At 35.9% G+C, this 21,832-nt stretch overlaps 1 protein-coding gene across 1 annotated transcript in view; it reads right to left on the reverse strand.

The window, feature by feature from the left end:
- LOC117325124 (prostaglandin E2 receptor EP4 subtype-like) overlaps nt 1–12,775 on the reverse strand; it is a 41,490-nt gene extending 28,715 nt beyond the window's left edge. Inside the window, exon 1 of the mRNA XM_033881085.1 lies at nt 12,670–12,775. The gene's annotated coding sequence lies outside the window, so the exon portion shown is untranslated. The remainder of the gene's footprint in view (nt 1–12,669) is intronic.
- Between the last annotated feature and the right edge of the window lie 9,057 nt (nt 12,776–21,832).

Raw genomic sequence — 21,832 nt, forward strand, 5'->3', positions numbered from 1 at the left:
CACAAATTTACCTGAACATAAACAAAGATATACCTGATTATAAACAAAAAGATATACCTGATAAAATAACACAAATATATACCTGATTATAAACACAATGGTATATCTGAACATGGACACAAATATATGCCTGATTATAAACACAACGATATACCTGGTTATAAACACAACGATATACCTGATTATCGACACAAATATTTACCTGATTATAAGCACTATGATATACCTGATTATAAACACAAATATATAACTGGTTATACACACAAATATATAACTGATTATAAATACAAAGACATACCTGATTATAGACACAAATGTATACCTGATTAGTAACAAAAAGATATACTAGAACATAAGGGAAATAAACTGATTTTACGGAGAGATAATGTGCCTCTTACTTATCTTTGTTCCAATAGATCGGGGTGAGAACGCCTCACAAGAGAGCGGCACCACACAGAGGGTATCGATATATAATATGATAATCAATCAATCGACTAGTAGAATTCTGAAACAACCATACAGTGAGAGCTGCATCATTATCGGCACGTGCTCAGGTTCAATCTGCCGAAGGTAGGCAAATCAATTCTTTAAACGTTTTTGTCTGAAAGAAGTCGCTTCCGGTCATCTGGGTCTTTTCTTAATCCGACAAATCTTCGTCGTTACTAAATGACCACATTGAGTAGAATTAATTGGCACGTTCTTCGACAAATACTCCATTCAATCTCATCTAATCAATAGGAAGCATTAAGTTGAGTACAGAGATTGATTTCAGGATATGTTGAATACCTGAGATGTATTCTTAGTCTTAGCCTTTTCCGCAAGTCTAGGTAACTACATCCAAGCAATTTCTAAGAATTGTATAAAAAGCTGCGATAGGGAAAATAACCTTTCAAGTCGTATTAATTAATACATATAAAGTGTACTAATAAAAATATATAACTCATATGCCTGTGTTGTCCCTAGGTCCAGCCGATGTTGTTAAGGGCCAAAAGTGTGGAAATCCAGACGGAAAGTTAGGAAAATCAAAAGGGACCCAATAAATGTTAATGTATAGAATAGTGATTGAATCCCATTGTTGAGTGCTGCATGCATGATAACGGAACATCTTTAGGACTAAAAATCCACCAGCAGAGGCTACAACCGAGGTTTTAGAATACTATACGAAATTTTGGGTAGAACAGAATCTTAAATACAATAAGGGAAACCTCGGTTTGTAGAGATTCCCTTGAATACTGGTAAATAGAGATTCCCTAAATACCATACGAAACCATGTTTTGTAGAGACACTCTCAATACCACACGAAACCTTGGTTTGTAGAGACACTCTCAATACCACACGAAACCTTGGTTTGTAGAGACACTCTAAATACCACACGAAACCTTAATTTGTAGAGACACTCTCAATACCATACGAAACCTTGGTTTGTAGAGACACTCTCAATACCATACGAAACCTTGGTTTGTAGAGACTCTCTAAATACCACACGAACCCTTGGTTTGTAGAGACACTCTCAATACCATACGAAACCTTGGTTTGTAGAGACACTGTAAATACCATACGAAACCTTGGTTTGTAGAGACACTGTAAATACCATACGAAACCTTGGTTTGTAGAGACACTCTAAATACCATACGAAACCTTGGTTTGTAGAGACTCTCAATACCATACGAAACCTTAGTTTGTAGAGACTGTAAATACCACACGAAACCTTGGTTTGTAGAGACTCTCTCAATACCATACGAAACCTTGGTTTGTAGAGACTGAACTTGTAAATGACTGAAATACACTGATTTAATAATGTGACAGAAATAAGTCACTTTATAACTTCCGATATACACATTTGACACAGGTCCATAAATAGTGGTGTGACTTTTAATAGTTTCACAGTGCTTTGTCAATCAGTTCGCAGTGTCATCATTAATTATATGAAGTGATAAAAGATGGTTCTTTTTAAACCGTTCACCCATCTATACATAAAAATGTACTTTTTTCAACCCACACCGTCCACTATCAGAGACATGGACATAGTTACAGAGGTAATGACATTGACAGTGTAGTGGGCGCTCTGATGTGGGAATCACTCTCACTTGATTGAATCACGACATCATTAGAGAATACTACATTTAACACTTGTAGATAACATCTGTCAGGTCTCTGAGGTTTGAATTTTTAAAACAAACACGCTTATGCATACACCAACTGGTCGATGTAATGACAGTCGTGGGTATATGTAGTAGAGAAAGGATGAACAATGATCCAGTGACAAATTATCTTCTATATGTCAGAGCCTGGCTATCCCATGTCATACAGATGGATAGTTTCATAGTCCTCAGATTAAACCCTGCCTTGCTGATCTCGGTAATGTGTGCATCATCATGGCATGCTGATTCCGAGACTGCGAACAAATTTAATTGACATTATTCTCTTTTTATCTCGTCGGACTTGTTTCAGGCCACCGAGTCTCTGTAATCACCGTTACAAATATAGCGGATCGAGCTGCTTTTTATTGTCAACAGTAACTAAAATAAAATGCATCAAGACAGAGAACTGTTTCCGGTTTATCGAAGAATACAGAAATTGAGTTGTATTGCAGACTTTTGATGATAGTGGTATGGGGAGTATCGTGAGGCACGATGATAGAAAGACATTCTTACAACTAGAAAGACATTCTTACAACTACTGTCGATATGACTTACTGTATGGTGTAAACATAGAACAAGCGAGATAATTAAGAAGTATATATTCTATCCTGTAAACAGGAACATTACACTAATCAACTCCAACGCAATGGCGAAATTAAGTACTTTACAGTTACGAATCTGAAATAAATCGCAGACGTTTGGGTCATGAAGTGCAACCAGTGTGTAGACGGTGTTTTCTCTCACTTACAGGCTGTGACGACCGGAAGTTATACTCAATCTTATATTTCCTCATATAACTAAGATAGCAACATATCCCGCCAATTTGTAAATGTACTTGGTAACATGGGAGCTGAGAGACAGTGTATCTGATAGTCATTGTCTCCTTTAAGAGAGGTGAAGATAAAGAGAAAAGGAAAGTAAACACAAACGTCCTCTTAAAGAGATAGGCGAACAGTGAAACATATTTCTTAGATAGGTATATATTAACATGACAGGGCAAATGTGAATATATATGTTATTGATAAACAAGCATTTTGTTAATGATAAACAGCGTATTTTTAAAACCCGTTCCTGAAAAGGAATATAAAGAAAAACTGCTGTGTTTATAAAAATGAGAGATAGACAGCCGAAGTTCGGGGTATTAATGGAGCACCTGCTCGCCCTTAATGCCGTTTATCATGAAAATCTTCTTTATGAAAGGATCGGTACGTGAGCCACTTATCATGCCATGTAAGACTTACCGTGTCATGGTGGTGTACACTTCTGGTGAAGTACCCTAGTAAAGACTGTGGACTGTTTAGCACGTATACAAGTCAAGTATTAGGGCAATAACAATGGACATAGAATAAGGTCAAGCATGACAGACCAGGAGAATCTAGTTAAACTGTCAATCCAATATATCTGTACCACTAAACAATTCCTATACTTCGCCAATATTCCCTATTTTCTAAATATGTTGCGCAAGACAGTTGCTTTTTGTTTTGTAATCCTCCGGAACATTTTTATTGATATCAAAAATAAAATTTACATTTGTAATTATAGCTCATGTATTTCAAACACGTCAAATTTCATGCTATTCGAGGAAATAGAATAATTCTCAATGGGGTCATGATGTCAATCATAGTCCAAAAAACCTCCATCATCCTGTATTTCTCGAAATGCTATTCCCTGTCAGCGGATGGTCGGCAATTGTGACCATTGAAAACAGAAACACAGACTGGTATGCGCATGTCGTATGTAAGGGTGACATTATGTTGCTATCGAGAAATGGATATTAACAACAGAGAAATGGAAATCTTCACGTTAATAGCTCAAGGGTAATATGTTCTTGTTGGTAACGTTTTGACTAAATACAGAGAGAAACGGGTGATGAGGTCAATATGATATATATAACGACTTAAATCTCAAAGTGGAATTGAAACACTTAGTCATGTCTTTGTTAACTGTTGTGATAAGCACTGATATCAAGTCAACCTCATACGAAAGCAGATTGAATTAGGCCAAGGGGGAGACACACTTCTACCCGTGGGTAAGCTAATACCTTTACACTCAAATCTGTAACACTGCAAATGTACAAGAGATTTCTGCAATAACTTACAAGTTTAGATAACCTTTGAATATGAACTCATTAATGATATATTCTGTATATCAGATAATGGATATATCATAGACCGAGTAATGAATTTAAAACTGTATATTCTGTATATCATAATTAATGTATATAGAACTGTATATTCTGTATATCAGATCATTAATGGAGATTTTATATACCGAGTAAGGAATATAAAACTGTATATTCTGTATATCAGATCATTAATGGAGATTTTATATACCGAGTAAGGGTTATAAAACTGTATATTCTGTATATCAGATGATTAATGGAGATTTTATATACCGAGTAAGGAATATAAAACTGTATATTCTATAGGCTATATCAGGTGATTAATGGATCTATATGATATACCGAATGATAAATACAAAACTGTATATTCTGTATATCAGATAATTGCAGGACATGAAAAAAATGTGACTAGTTTTAATTGTAATGTATACCAATTATAAAAAGATTTTATAAAAAGAATAATCATGAATTATATTTCATACAGAATCGGAAGGACCCTTTTGAGGAACAATAAACTGTTTGATAACAGTATTTCAAAATTAAATGTTTTCAATGTAATAACTCTAATAAAGGAATAAATGAAGTGCAACACTGACACGTGGACATTCCTGAAATTATATATCACATATCTCAAACAGTAAAAATGGGTACCAATGGTAGACGTACGACTGTGTAACAATACACAAGTTCCTGTGTTTACATGGTGTATGATATTGTTCTACATGTACGTATTTAACATACTACGTGCAGGCGTGGAATGTTTTTGCAGCCTTCACAGTTAATGTTTGAGGTGTGTTACAGAACATAAGTACAGGGATATATTGGTACATACTTAGATGGAGTGATAACCATTACCAGTTATAAACTAGTTCATCTGAACAATAATACTCCCGTTCACTCAATGTAAAGTCAGATCCCACAACTTCACTGGCCCATAAAGACCTGTGTTAAACGTGTACTGAATTGGCTGAAACACTTACAGCTATTTACCTAGGGAAATTGAAGATCTATTTTAACTTTAATCTAGATATCATCGTCCCAGGAACCTTAACGCTACAGACAGCTGTTCAGGGCAGACCGTGGCAATACCTGGACCCAGCGAACAACATATCGCAAAAACTTCAAAACTTTTTAAAACAAGCTCAATCAACGGCTGTGCTAAAAAATTCCTCTTCAAGGTACTTTAATTTCCCAAAGGAAAATAATGTGCTAAAGTAAATAATCATTCTCTGGCAAACTGAAATTTAATTAAACTGTAATAGCAAGACTACACACAATGTTTAAAACGCATACTATGGCATAAACACTCATTATAACTACTTTCACTTACATGCATGTTTGCTTTGTTGATCTTGAGTGCTTGCCTCTTTGTTTGATTTCATCAAAAACACATAAAGGATTTTATAAACGAAAGGAATATTGTTTAGAGGACTCGGGGCTTGATAACACGACGATAAACGATAATTAAGGAGCTGTCGATAAACAGAACTTAACCTGCTGGGAATATACAGTTTTAAAATATAGTAACCAATGGACCGAGTTCAACATGTTTTAGGAATGATGACACTTTTGAAAACATGTTTTTCAGACTTAGAATAAAGTTTCAGAAGCAACACAGGTAAAAACTCTGTGATCCTTAAGTCTTCTTCCTAGTTGGTAGAACTCATCCTGTTTTGTATTTGTATTTTAACAGAGACTGGCTTGACAAAGGTTTTAGAAATGTATGTGATTTACAAGATCATGCAGGAGAACAAATTCTTATCCTTCATGAATTTTTAAATGCTCTTGGAAATAAAGACTTAAAACAATATATACTATTCCTTTTCAAATTATCAATGATACAACAATACATTGATTTCAATACCGGCTACAACACCGCATTCTCCCTCTAAATAATTACTTAAAATCTACCAATGTGTCGTACAACAATATCTGTAATATCTGTAATACGGACATCGAAATAATAGAACATCTTCTCTGGAGTGTAAACAATCTTTTCAACTTTGGCAAAATCAAAAAAAAAAAAAAAAAAAAACCTAGTGAAGTAACTAATTTTAGATTAGAAACATTACTTTCCGGAGAGACCAACAGGTGTTCATTACCTGTGGTCTAGGTGAGGTTTGGCATTCAAATATGATATTGAAAACAAAATTCAAAATCAAAAATGATATATTGAAACATATGAATAAAATGGAAATTGATGTTTGAAAACTAGTAGTTTTTTGTTTGGGTTTGTTTTTATAATGCTGGTGTAAATCATAGATAGATAATTGGATGATAATTTAAGTCTACAATGTTTTAATTCAAGCCTTATCTACTTATTGATGATATCTATATATATGTGAAGAACTATATACGTTTGTAACCATGTAGATGTTCTCTGGACAAGGGAATAAATATACCAGCTGGTATTAGTTTGTTTATTCTTCCATTATAGTGACCAACCAACCAATTGTTTTCCATGGACTTCAGTGCTAATGTTTTTGAGTATTCCATAACAAATTCTTGAACTCAGTTTGGCAATTATGATTTATAACAAAAGTTGTCATATAACGCTATGAAAAATCGGTCCTTCAACTCAATTTTTTTTCCAGGAAAGCCATTTTGAAATTGGGAGAGTTTTTTTCGATTGGTTGGTTGCTTCCTATTACCAAAATACATGACTTTGTAGTTGTAAAGCTAGTGTTCCAATCTTTGTGTGGTATGTACCTGTGTGTGTGCGTGCGCGTGTGCATGTATGAAAGATTTGTTGTATTACGTTAATTAAGTTTGAGTCCTTGTTGTGAATGTTTGGTTCATTTGGTTCGGTTTATTTTGCTTAGCGTCCTATTAACAGCCATGGTCATTAAGGACGTGCATTGTTTTGGAAGTGGAGGAAAGCCGGAGTACCTGGAGAAAAACCACCGACCTACGGTCAGTACCTGGCAACTGCCCCACGTAGGTTTCGATTTCGCAACCTAGAGGTGGAGGGCTAGTGTTAAAGTGTCGGGACACCTTAACCACTCGGCCAACGTGGCCTCCGTCTTTAAGAAATGAAATAAAAAGAAATTAAAATAGCTTCCCGTTGACTATAACATATAGAGGATATCTTAGTGTCTTCGGTAATACCAAATATATTTCACGATACGCACTCGTGAAAAATACTAAAATATTACCCACACCCATGAAATATATTTCGTACAACTGAAGACATAGTTAGATATCCTCTATATATTCTTTACATTATTTTTTCAACGAAAAACCTTCCCTGTAATCTAACAAGGTCTATTACGAGGATTACATTAGTTCGATGTACGAAAAATCCGCAAAAAAAAAAAAAAATAAAATAAAATTTAGCTCAAAAAATATTTCAATTTGTTTAGAAGCTTCAGACGAGGGAGTTGATTTGTAAACAAAAACACAGTAGTTTCTCTTGTCCAGGTGATGGCGTACATGTCGGGCTTTCTGATTGGTCAGTTATTTTTGGTATTTTCTAATCCTTGTTTAAATTGGTCAAATCAGCAAGTTAAAAGCGTGTTACTAGTAAAAAAAGTATCACATTTATAGAATGATTTTTTTGGTATATTTCAGTGGTAAAATGTAATGAACATGTATATTTCATAAGTACGAGAGAATATATTTTCCACTCGTGTTCAATATTCAGTCATACTCGTGAAAAATATGTTGTAGTAAACAGGAAACCATTCAATTATAAAATTGTTACATACATGTTTTTCTAATGCACTTAATTTGCAGTAATTTATGAAATACCCATTCTTTTTGCTGGCCCATTTTGAGACCTGGATCAAGCTGATTGATGGTATGCTACAGCTGTTTGTGATTGATTCAGCATCATACCAGTTTTTATTAGAGACATCACCTTTGATTTGAGGTTATAACCGACTGTATAAGTAGCTCTTCCACACGGACTGATAAATCTGTATACAGTTTATTGTCAGTTTAGTCCCTTCAGCTGCACCATTTGGTCGACATATGTTATTATGGGTGGTCAGGGACCTTGTGCATTAACGTGTGAAGTTAAACTGTTGGTGGCGAAGTATTTTCATAACAATATAAAGAAATGATCATATTTGACCAGGTAAACAGAACATAAGGTCAACATTAAAATGCTTGAGGAGGTAACCAGCAACAAATCATACAGATAAACAGATCTCGATTTTGAATATGAATTCAAAACAAACAAAACATTAAGATTAACAGCCATACAATTTAACCAGGTAAAAAAAGAGCTGTATAATCCTTCTCTTTGGTCATCTATTGCCTTGTTTATTGTAGATTCGAAAAGGTTATTGTTTGTTCCTCTCGTCGCTCAACTAAACAATGAACATGTCTTACGACATGCAGTAGTAACGTGATACTGAAACAGAGTTCATGAAATGTTGATTTTAAGCAATCAATCCTGATCTATGTAGACGGTAAATTAGCGATATAAGATAACTCTTTTAGAGCATTAAATGCGTACGATTGTGTAGGTGCGACAAATCTCGGGGAATTCAGCACCAATCATCAGAACTAACTAGCCATCAACAGACCTTACACCCACCGTCAGGGCTTACCACCCACCATCAGGGCTTACAACCCACCATCAGAGCTTATCACCAACCATCAGAGCTTATCACCAACCATCAGAGCTTATCACCAACCATCAGAGCTTACAACCCACCATCAGAGCTTATCACCAACCATCAGAGCTTACAACCCACCACCAGAGCTTACTACCCACCATCAGAGCTTACTACCCACCATCAGAGTTTACTACCCACCATCAGAGTTTACTACCCACCATCAGAGCTTACCACCCACCATCAGAGCTTACTACCCACCATCAGAGCTTACTACCCACCATCAGAGCTTACTACCCACCATCAGAGCTTACTACCCACCATCAGAGCTTACTACCCACCATCAGAGCTTACAACCCACCATCAGAGCTTACTACCCACCATCAGAGCTTACAACCCACCATCAGAGCTTACTACCCACCATCAGAGCTTACTACCCACCATCAGAGCTTACTACCCACCATCAGAGCTTACAACCCACCATCAGAGCTTACTACCCACCATCAGAGCTTATCACCAACCATCAGAGCTTATCACCAACCATCAGAGCTTACTACCCACCATCAGAGCTTACTACCCACCATCAGAGCTTACTACCCACCATCAGAGCTTACTACCCACCATCAGAGCTTATCACCAACCATCAGAGCTTATCACCAACCATCAGAGCTTACTAACCCACCATCAGAGCTTATCACCCACCATCAGAGCTTACTACCCACCATCAGAGCTTACTACCCACCATCAGAGCTTATCACCAACCATCAGAGCTTACTACCCACCATCAGAGCTTACTACCCACCATCAGAGCTTACTACCCACCATCAGAGCTTACAAACCACCATCAGAGCTTACTACCCACCATCAGAGCTTATCACCAACCATCAGAGCTTATCACCAACCATCAGAGCTTACTACCCACCATCAGAGCTTACTACCCACCATCAGAGCTTACTACCCACCATCAGAGCTTACTACCCACCATCAGAGCTTATCACCAACCATCAGAGCTTATCACCAACCATCAGAGCTTACAACCCACCATCAGAGCTTATCACCAACCATCAGAGCTTACTACCCACCATCAGAGCTTACTACCCACCATCAGAGCTTATCACCAACCATCAGAGCTTACTACCCACCATCAGAGCTTTACTACCCACCATCAGAGCTTACTACCCACCATCAGAGCTTACAAACCACCATCAGAGCTTACTACCCACCATCAGAGCTTACCAACCACAATCAGAGCTTACTACCCACCATCAGAGTTTACCACTCATGCAGCATCCCCACATGTTATTGAACGTCGTTTGCTAACTGTCATGTGTAAAACAGTTGGACAGTAATTAATTGATTTTACCCAGGCATTCTTTGAACATTGTATCCAATACCCCTGTTAGCACACGGAGTGTAAAATCATACAATTATGCCGTGATTTGATCCGCGAACAATCGTTCACGCCGTAACATTATTCGAAATAGGTTCTGCTACAGGATTGCCCTGACCATATGTTGTGGTAGTTTACGTAGGATCATCTATGCCAATCTTTGACATATGTTTATGCATGCGGTTTATATTGAGATATCTATGAGACACTATATGTAATATACAGTTCTATAGGCGTCGACATCAGAAAACGTATTTCGTAGAAAATATATTCTGGTCAGGATACAAGACCTGTATATCATCCAACAGTAGTATAGGTACCCGCACGTAAGACATTTATATCCCCCAACAGTAGTATAGGTACCCGCACGTAAGACATTTATATCCCCCAACAGTAGTATAGGTACCCACACGTAAGACATTTATATCCCCCAACAGTAGTATATGTACCCGCACCTAAGACATGTATATCCCCCAACAGTAGTATATGTACCCGCACGTAAGACATTTATATCCCCAAACAGTAGTATATGTACCCGCACGTAAGACATGTATATCCCCCAACAGTAGTATATATACCTGCACGTAAGACATGTATATCCCCAAACATTAGTATAGGTACCCGCACCTAAGACATGTATATCCCCAACAGTAGTATATGTACCCGCACGTAAGACATGTATATCCCCCAACAGTAGTATATGTACCTGCACGTAAGACATGTATATCCCCCAACAGTAGTATATGTACCCGCACGTAAGACATGTATATCCCCCAAAAATAGTATATGTACCCGCACGTAAGACATGTATATCCCCCAACAGTAGTATAGGTACCCGCACGTAAGACATTTATATCCCCCAACAGTAGTATATGTACCCGCACGTAAGACATGTATATCCCCAACAGTAGTATATGTACCCGCACGTAAGACATGTATATCCCCCAACAGTAGTATATGTACCCGCACGTAAGACATGTATATCCCCCAACAGTGGTATAGGTACCCGCACGTAAGACATTTATATCCCCTAACATTAGTATAGGTACCCGCACGTAAGACATGTTTATCCCCTAACATTAGTATAGGTACCCGCACGTAAGACATTTATATCCCCCAACAGTAGTATAGGTACCCGCACGTAAGACATGTATATCCCCCAACAGTAGTATATGTACCCGCACGTAAGACATGTATATCCCCAACAGTAGTATAGGTACCCACACGTAAGACATGTATACCCCCTAACATTAGTATAGGTACCCGCACGTAAGACATGTATATCCCCCAACACTAGTATAGGTACCCACACGTAAGACATGTATATCCCCCAACATTAGTATATGTACCCGCACGTAAGACATGTATATCCCCAACAGTAGTATAGGTACCCGCACGTAAGACATTTATATCCCCTAACATTAGTATAGGTACCCGCACGTAAGACATGTATATCCCCCAACAGTAGTATAGGTACCCGCACGTAAGACATGTATATCCCCTAACATTAGTATAGGTACCCGCACGTAAGACATGTATATCCCCCAACAGTAGTATATGTACCCGCACGTAAGACATGTATATCCCCTAACATTAGTATAGGTACCCGCACGTAAGACATTTATATCCCCTAACATTAGTATAGGTACCCGCACGTAAGACATGCATATCCCCCAACAGTAGTATATGTACCCGCACGTAAGACATTTATATCCCCTAACATTAGTATAGGTACCCGCACGTAAGACATGTATATCCCCTAATATTAGTTTGGTTACCCGCATGTAAGACATGTATATCCCCCAACAGTAGTACCTACATTCACCTATAGGACACATTAAGCAGAGAATTAATAACACGTAAATCTATAAAATATATTTAGCAGACAACTAAATACACGTAAATCTATGAGACATATTTAGCAGACAATTAAATACACATTATTCTATGAGACAATCTGCTAAATAAACGCCAATCTATAACACCAAGTCAATAGACAGTTCCACATAAATAAGTAATCTGTGCGACATGTTCAGGAGACAAGTTTTACATAAATTATACAAGACATATTGACGGATTCCTGTGTCAATTGCACATCCGAGGCCGATTATAATGTATCATATCTGCACGTATTTCTTCATGCTTGTGGTTTAAATTCTTATTAACAGCAAAACAGAAAACACACAAACTATATTGATTACTTCATCATCAGCATCGGGTGGATTACATAATAGCCACACAAAAGTGACCTTGTTACAGTACGTTTTCATTAGTAATATAATACACTGTAACAAGTGGAGTTTTCTTCCCCAAATTAAAACACTGAATTCATGTATCCAAATTTCAAACCCGTTTGTTCAGTTTTCACTACAATATCTACAGCATTTAAATACACGTATACATATTTTGGAACACATTACATAAAACAAGACATCAGTAGGATAGGCGACTTACCTGGCGGTCCTATAGTATCCTAGCTACAGCGGCTGGTATGTCAGGTTTAGACATTGAAACCTGTTATGGTCCAATAGAACGACTGTACTTGAATTGCAATAAGCACGAGATGTAATCAGTACTTAAATAATTTAGTCACTCTCGGTCCTACAACGTAATCGTAGCTGCGTGCATGTCTGTAAAGACCAGAGTGAAGAATATATCTATTTTCACAAATCAAGTGGTGTGACTAAACCTATTTTATCCAAACATGCTTTAACAGCGTCATGGCTACCACTTTCAAAGTCGGTGGAGTGACTGCTCGCTAGGTTTTCTTTATTACTTGACAAGCTGTTCTATCGTTGGTTATGTCTGGTTTTCATAAAATCATCTGTTGGGAATAACAGGACATATATACATTATATGTATGTAGCATGTACATGTCAGGGTTGGGTAGTTCAATCCCCATAATGGTTAGTCTGATGTAGTTGGAATCATCAACAATCATTGATACATGCCTTGATTCTACTGGACGGTTGCTGGATATATCCCAGGAGGATCCCCGTCAACTGTACACTTACGACTACTATCAGAACAAATTATTAATTTCAATCAAGAGTTGATCTAGTGTATTTCAAACGGGCATATATATTTCGAATTGCGACTCGTAAGTTTTCATCGGATTCATGTTTGAAAAACAAATATACGTATTAGTGCAGTGGATTGAGATCGAAATTGTTAAATGGAGTTACAACAGTTTAAAATTCACACATTTGCACACTGCATCATTGTTCAGGGTAGTGCTAAACTATTAATATCAATAATGTTCAGGACTGTGCTACATTGTTCATGTTGAGCTACATTGTTCATGTTTGTTTTGCATGTTCAGGTGTGTGCTACATTGTTCAGGTGTGTGATACACTGTTCATGTTTGTGTTACGTTGTTCATGTTTGTACATTATGTACTACATTATTCATGTATGTGCTACATTGTTCACGTTGTGCACCATTGTTCGGGTTTGTGTTACATTGTTCAGGTTTGTGCTACATTGTTCATGTTTGTACTACATTGTTCATGTATGTGCTACATTGTTCACGTTTGTGCACCATTGTTCGGGTTTGTACTACATTGTTCATGTTTGTGCTACATTGTTCAGGTTTGTACTGTAGTACTCAATCTTTTACAGAATTAATACGATCTATATGGTATATTTTTCATATTTGCATTATATTAAGTTTGTACTTTCCTTTATTCATTACGGTTGTTTGACGAATCTGAGCGAGTGAGAGATTGGCTCGGTATGGGCATATTTTTGTAAATTTCTCGCTTCAGTCACCGGTCTGCCTCTACGTGTAGGTTTTTGATGTTATTTATAAAGTTTGTATCAGATTCGTTGTCAGTGTATGATATTAAGTCGATTGGCCTGTTTAGAAACGGGTTATTTCATGTTAAGTCTGTACAACTGAAAATAATGTTTTGACTCTTGAGTGATAAAAGAACTATATTGTTAGTGTTTGTTCACCATTGTTTAAGTTTGTACTATTATTATATTGTTAGTAGTAATGATTCATTGTTATCGTTTGTCTACAATTAGTTCTGGTCTATTTTACATTGCCTAAGTTTGTACTATTTTGTTTATGTGTGCTTTACATTGTTCAGATTTGTACTTTTCTCAATATTTCAAACTTACATTTGTATAGTATATTTTTGACAATCGCTCAATAAAAATCTGTACTGTATTCTGCTTGTTTGATGGCGTCAAATAATATACTCCAGTATTCAATAATACTTTAAGGTGTTCCATGTGGTCCCCTTGTGATGCCTCAGACAAGCCAAACACCTCCACCATTGTTATATCAGTATGGAATCTATATAGGTATTCTTTATCAAGTAAATCATCTGTCAGATGCATACATCTTCAACGCTGTTCAGTTTGCTCGACGCAGAAAAGACATATTTTGAAATCCATTCCAAAATAACAGTTCACATTTTCAGAAACATTATCCGTGCAAGCAGCACCAGTACAATAAACAATCACATTCCAACGCGCGGCTGAGGACGATAAGGCAGTAGAAAACGTTAGGTGCCATGTAACATTGATCCCGTAGGTTTGAAAACTGAATAACAGGTTTATGCTAGAAACATTTGCCCATCTTATTAGATATCTGGTAATATTGGCTCTCATAAATTATTTTAAAAGAGAACAAAATAACATGACAATTGGTAGAGAAGCACATTGAACCGTATGTCTGGTAAAGTTGTCACGGCAATAAGTATATACTTACCGACAGTAAACCTGGGACAGAATCGTAAACATATGAATACACAGTATATGAACATTGGTACAAAATGTGTTTTTACTGCTTATCATAGATAAATGCACATACTGTTAGCAGTATACAGATTAACTTCATTGTAAAAACGTGAGTAGCGAAAGCTGCAAGCTTGACGTGCTTGTGAAAATGTTTTCATTTCACAATGTAAAAGACATTATATTTCTCTGCTTTATATTCTCACACAAAACATGACTTTGTTGAATGACCCCTTCAGTGACCATTTGGAAGTTATATGGTACCAAAGCGCTAAGAAGACAGCAGATTTAGATAAATGTTCCTTAGATAACAGTTATGGATATATTTTTGCCTTTAAACTGTCTAAATATACATGTAATAACAAAAAATATCGAGCATTTTCAAAACTTTCTTATACATGTTAATTTCCACAGTACTATTGGGTAATTCCAGCTTTCCTGATGTTATCGAGTACAGAATCACCACCTCACAGGAACCATCTACTTCCTAACGCGATGTATCACCAAAGACCGTAGTGACCTTCAGGTGTCATTACAAGCTTGACTTCGACCATCCGTATCATTACGTTATCAAAAGGTTCTTAACGGTGCCGCTACCAATAATCCTAATCTCGTTCAGGCGGCTAGGAAAAAATGTTGTCTTTACTTCCCTTCACCTCCAGGGATATAGATTATATACGATACATTGTCTTTACCTCCAGGATATAGATTATATACGATACATTGTCTTTACCTCCAGGATATCAATTATATACGATACATTGTCTTTACCTCCAGGATATAAATTATATACGATACATTGTCTTTACCTCCAGGATATAAATTATATACGATACATTGTCTTTACCTCCAGGATATAAATTATATACGATACATTGTCTTTACCTCCAGGATATAAATTATATACGATACATTGTCTGTACCCCCTGGGATATAAATTATATACGATACATTGTCTTTACCTCCAGGATATAAATTATATACGATACATTGTCTTTACCTCCAGGATATAAATTATATACGATACATTGTCTTTACCTCCAGGATATAAATTATATACGATACGTTGTCTTTACCTCCAGGATATAAATTATACACGATACATTGTCTTTACCTCCAGGGATATAAATTATAAACGATACATTGTCTTTACCTCCAGGGTATAAATTATATACGATACATTGTCTTTACCTCCAGGGATATAAATTATATACGATACATTGTCTTTACCTCCAGGGGTATAAATTATATACGATACATTGTCTTTACCTCCAGGATATAAATTATATACGATACATTGTCTTTACCTCCAGGGATATAAATTATATACGATACATTGTCTTTACCTCCAGGATATAAATTATATACGATACATTGTCTTTACCTCCAGGGGTAGAAATTATATACGATACATTGTCTTTACATCCAGGATATAGATTATATACGATACATTGTCTGTACCTCCAGGATTTAAATTATATACGATACATTGTCTTTACCTCCAGGATATAAATTATATAGGATACATTGTCTTTACCTCCGGGGTATAAATTATATACGATACATTGTCTTTACCTCCAGGATATCAATTATATACGATACATTGTCTTTATCTCCAGGGGTATACATTATATACGATACATTGTCTTTACCTCAAGGGGTATAAATTATATACGATACATTGTCTTTACCTCCAGAGATATAAATTATATACGATACATTGTCTTTACCTCCAGGGGTATAAATTATATACGATACATTGTCTTTACCTCAAGGGGTATAAATTATATACGATACATTGTCTTTACCTCCAGGATATAAATTATATACGACACATTGTCTTTACCTCCAGGGGTATAGATTATATACGATACACTGTCTTTACCTCCAGGGATATCAATTATATACGATACATTGTCTTTACCTCCAGGGGTATAAATTATATACGATACATTGTCTTTACCTCCGGGGATATAAATTATATACGATACATTGTCTGTACCTCCAGGATTTAAATTATATACGATACATTGTGTTTACCTCCAGGGGTATACATTATATACGATACATTGTCTTTACCTCCAGGGGTATAAATTATATACGATACATTGTCTTTACCTCCAGGGATATAGATTATATACGATACATTGTCTTTACCTCCAGGGGTATAGATTATATACGATACATTGTCTTTACCTCCAGGATATAGATTATATACGATACATTGTCTTTACCTCCAGGGATATAAATTATATACGATACATTGTCTTTACCTCCAGGGGTATAAATTATATACGATACAATGTCTTTACCTCCAGGGATATAAATTATATACGATACATTGTCTTTACCTCAGGGATATAATTATATACGATACATTGTCTTACCTCCAGGGATATAAATTATATACGATACATTGTCTTTACCTCCAGGATATATATTATATACGATACATTGTCTTTACCTCCAGGGGTATAAATTATATACGATACATTGTCTTTACCTCCAGGGATATAAATTATATACGATACATTGTCTTTACCTCCAGGATATAAATTATATACGATACATTGTCTTTACCTCCAGGGGTATAAATTATATACGATACATTGTCTTTACCTCCAGGGATATAAATTATATACGATACATTGTCTTTACCTCCAGGGATATAAATTATATACGATACATTGTCTTTACCTCCAGGGGTATAAATTATATACGATACATTGTCTGTACCTCCAGGATATAATTATATACGATACATTGTCTTTACCTCCAGGATATATATTATATACGATACATTGTCTTTACCTCCAGGGGTATAGATTATATACGATACATTGTCTTTGCCTCCAGGGATATAAATTATATACGATACATTGTCTTTACCTCCTGGGTATAGATTATATACGATACATTGTCTTTACCTCCAGGGGTATAAATTATATACGATACATTGTCTTTACCTCCGGGGGTATAAATTATATACGATACATTGTCTTTACCTCCAGGATATAAATTATATACGATACATTGTCTTTACCTCCAGGATATAGATTATATACGATACATTGTCTTTACCTCCTGGGTATAGATTATATACGATACATTGTCTTTACCTCCAGGGGTATAAATTATATACGATACATCGTCTTTACCTCCTGGGTATATAGGTTATATACGATACATTGTCTTTACCCTGCAGTATAGGCTACCCTAATTGATTAAAAGTATTTTAATCTGAAGTAAAAAATTGCAATGTAGTGTTGTATGACATCACCAAAAACTCCGGGTAATTATGGCAGGTCATTTGCTTTGCCTTCTCCGATTTCAGACTATACGACAGTTTGACCACGTGTAAGCCATGTGACGTCATTGACCTCATTTGGCAGCATTGTTTATTCTGTTTCAATTAAGACATTGATAACCAGGTGGGAAAATAAGGTAAAATAGTAATGCAAAAAACTATGTTATTATGTAAGGAACTAATGAAGGTACAGGTTGTTCCTGAAGATATTAACATCACATCTTCCCTGACTTGATTAGGTCAGAAATAGTAGAGTTTGTTGTAGGACCATCATACAGTTAGCTTCATCAATGTAGATGATTTGCATGTATCTGTTAAATTATACCAATGATGTTAACAATCATCACGTAGCCGTTGAATTGGCTATGAAATTATGTTATAGCTTAATGTATATAAGCGACCGACTACGTGTTTTTTGTCAGATATATATAGATAATGGATGTCGAGTCGCAAAACACCGTATTCATTAACTTCACTGTATAAATGAAATAGAGTGGAACAATCCTCCTAATTGAATCAATTTAAGTATTTGGATAACTTAAAGGAGTATCAAATTGTACCTGTTCTGCATGAATGCACATAAAAATGATGTATATGTGGCATGGAAGATTATGTCAAATTTAGCGAAATAGATATTCGCCAATAAACCCTGCTTTATATTTGTACAACGTCAGTCCGAAAGAAATCTCTCTCTCTCTTTTTTTTTTACCCGAAAACACCTCCATGTACGAGTATCCCGCCACCAGACCTGGTATGTCACGTTACCGTTTGACATTTTAATATACTATCAGGGTGTCACTTATAACTAGTTACTCTGTAACCTCAGCTTGTGTGTCATCCTACACCAAAGACTGGTATACCAAAATCTTGGTAAGCGGGACAGGTTCTATAACGGACAGGACTTACCCGGAATATGGAGCTGAAACTAACGGGCCATCTACGTGGAAAAGCTGGAGGGATTATTGTGCTAGCCCGGATTGGTTACATCTTTATAATATATTTATGAACATTCATATATCAAATTTATATTTTCAGAAAATATCGTGTGATTAAAATTACATTTTAAATCACATGTGGCGTTTATTTGAGATGCACGCATGTCTAGGGATTGGGGACGTAATGTTAACCACAAATTAAACTAACAGTCAGACCAGTGTCTCGGATAGATAAGTTTGTTCTATATATCGACGATACCCATCTTGTACACCAAGTTCAACTCCACTATTACCATCTACTCCTTGACATGTTACTTACCACATGGTTACAGATTAAATAGAGTAACCTTTGGTCATGATTTTAAACTGTTGATCAAAATATTTCTCATAAAAAATCACATAATTGACGAGGAAAATATCCTCTTGATGTGATCCTATGTTGATGTGATCCTATGTTGATGTGATCCTATATTGATGTGATCCAATGTTGACTTAATATCACTTAACTGTGAAGTAAATGGTCATGTTAGTTTTCAGATATAAGTTAGGTTATCTTAACTGTCGGGCTGGATATGTCAATAAAACATATATATGAGACTGGATATGTAAATAAAAAAAACATATATATGAGACTGGATAAATAAAAAAAAAAAAAAAAAAAAACACATATAGATATGACTTAACTTCCACTATCCACAGAGTCGAAGGGATATATTGTACGTAAGACAACACTTTCCCAGTCCTTCCATTTTGATTTACGTTGTACTTATTTCACGAAGTATCGGCCCTAATCGTTCTTGTCTACGTCAGTCGATTACCTGTAGCATGATCAGCAGTGTTTTTGTCAATGGTATGACAAACAGTGTGCTTTTTGGTTTCTCTTCCTCTTTTGTCCTCTCTCACATTCGATATATGAAGTTTTCTTCAAAAAATCTGGAAATCAGTGATAGATCACAGCTCTTGAGGACAACTTCAAATATCTTATAATATGGTTTAGAGATGCCAAATGTGAGGCAAATTCTGTCATCGTTACCGTTTAACGGTAATGAAGAGTTCACGGTTTGATTATGCTCGTCACTATGTTCCGATATTGTGTCTCCTTTCTTGATGTCATGTTAAGGCACTGCCTAGATACAGCTAAGATGATGTGTCGTTGATGAAGCAGACACATATATGAAATTTTTGTTGAATAACCCACAATAAGTAGGAAGATTTGCAGATTTTATATGTCCGAATTTCTGCGATTGCTTTCGAGAAAAACAAGTAATATTGAAATTAATTCAATTTATGACCGTTTATTGTAAAACAGGACTGTTGCAATGGGCTTGTGTTTTAGAGTTTCGTTACAGAAGTTTTGAAATATTATCGGATGTAACAAAATGGTTCCGAACATGTGGTAGGAACAAACGAAACTGATAGAAACGTACTGCCATTTTGTAAAATATCAATTGAATTGATGAAATGGGATAGCTATCTATCCATTAACAAGAGTACAATAGCGTTGTAATAAATCCGCTTCTGGCGACCAACACTCGGCACGTCGATTTGTTAATGTAATATCCATGCTTCTAGTATGATTAAACAATGGCATCATTTTCAAGGCGTTTGTTAAATAAAATGTTTATAATAATACCATCTGTATTTGAAACAAAACATGAAACTTGAAATAAATGATAGTGTTATTCAAAACAAAACACGAAACTTGAAATAAATTATAGTATTGTTTGAAAAAACTTGAGTTCTGTCTCCAGATATTATACAACCAACAGCTGTAATGAGTCAGCAATGTCATGCTTAAGAACAAGGAGTATGCTGTTTATTCAATTTGTCTTCAACTAAATGATCCTCTCGGACTAAACACGTGTACATGTATGCTCAAGGGAGCATTGTGAATACATACAACAATAACATTTGAAATAATGGATTTAAATTTGCTTAGATAAAATATCCACAATATCTTGTACCACCATACACCATACAAAAGAAAATGCCTGAAATATACCGCATCAGACTAAACTAGAAGATGTACTTTGTCATGTTATACCGTACCAGACTAAACTAGAAGATGTACTTTGTCATGTTATACCGTACCAGACTACACTAGAAGAGGTACTTTGTCATGTTATACCGTACCAGACTACACTAGAAGAGGTACTTTGTCATGTTATACCGCATCAGACTAAACTAGAAGAGGTACTTTGTCATGTAATACCGTATCAGACTAAACTAGAAGATGTACTTTGTCATGTTATACCGTACCAGACTACTCTAGAAGAGGTATTTTGTCATGTAATACCGTACCAGACTAAACTAGAAGAGCTACTTTGTCATGTTATACCGCATCAGACTAAACTAGAAGATGTACTTTGTCATGTTATACCGTATCAGACTAAACTAGAAGAGATACTTTGTCATGTTATACCGTACCAGACTAAACTAGAAGAGATACTATGTCATGTTATACCGTATCAGACTAAACTAGAAGATGTACTTTGTCATGTTATACCGTACCAGACTAAACTAGAAGAGGTACTTTGTCATGTTATACCGTACCAGATTAAACTAGAAGATGTACTTTATCATGTTATACCGTACCAGACTACTCTAGAAGAGGTAATATGTCATGTTAT

Source organism: Pecten maximus, chromosome 4 (genome assembly GCF_902652985.1).
Source record: "Pecten maximus chromosome 4, xPecMax1.1, whole genome shotgun sequence".
NCBI lineage: Eukaryota > Metazoa > Mollusca > Bivalvia > Pectinida > Pectinidae > Pecten > Pecten maximus.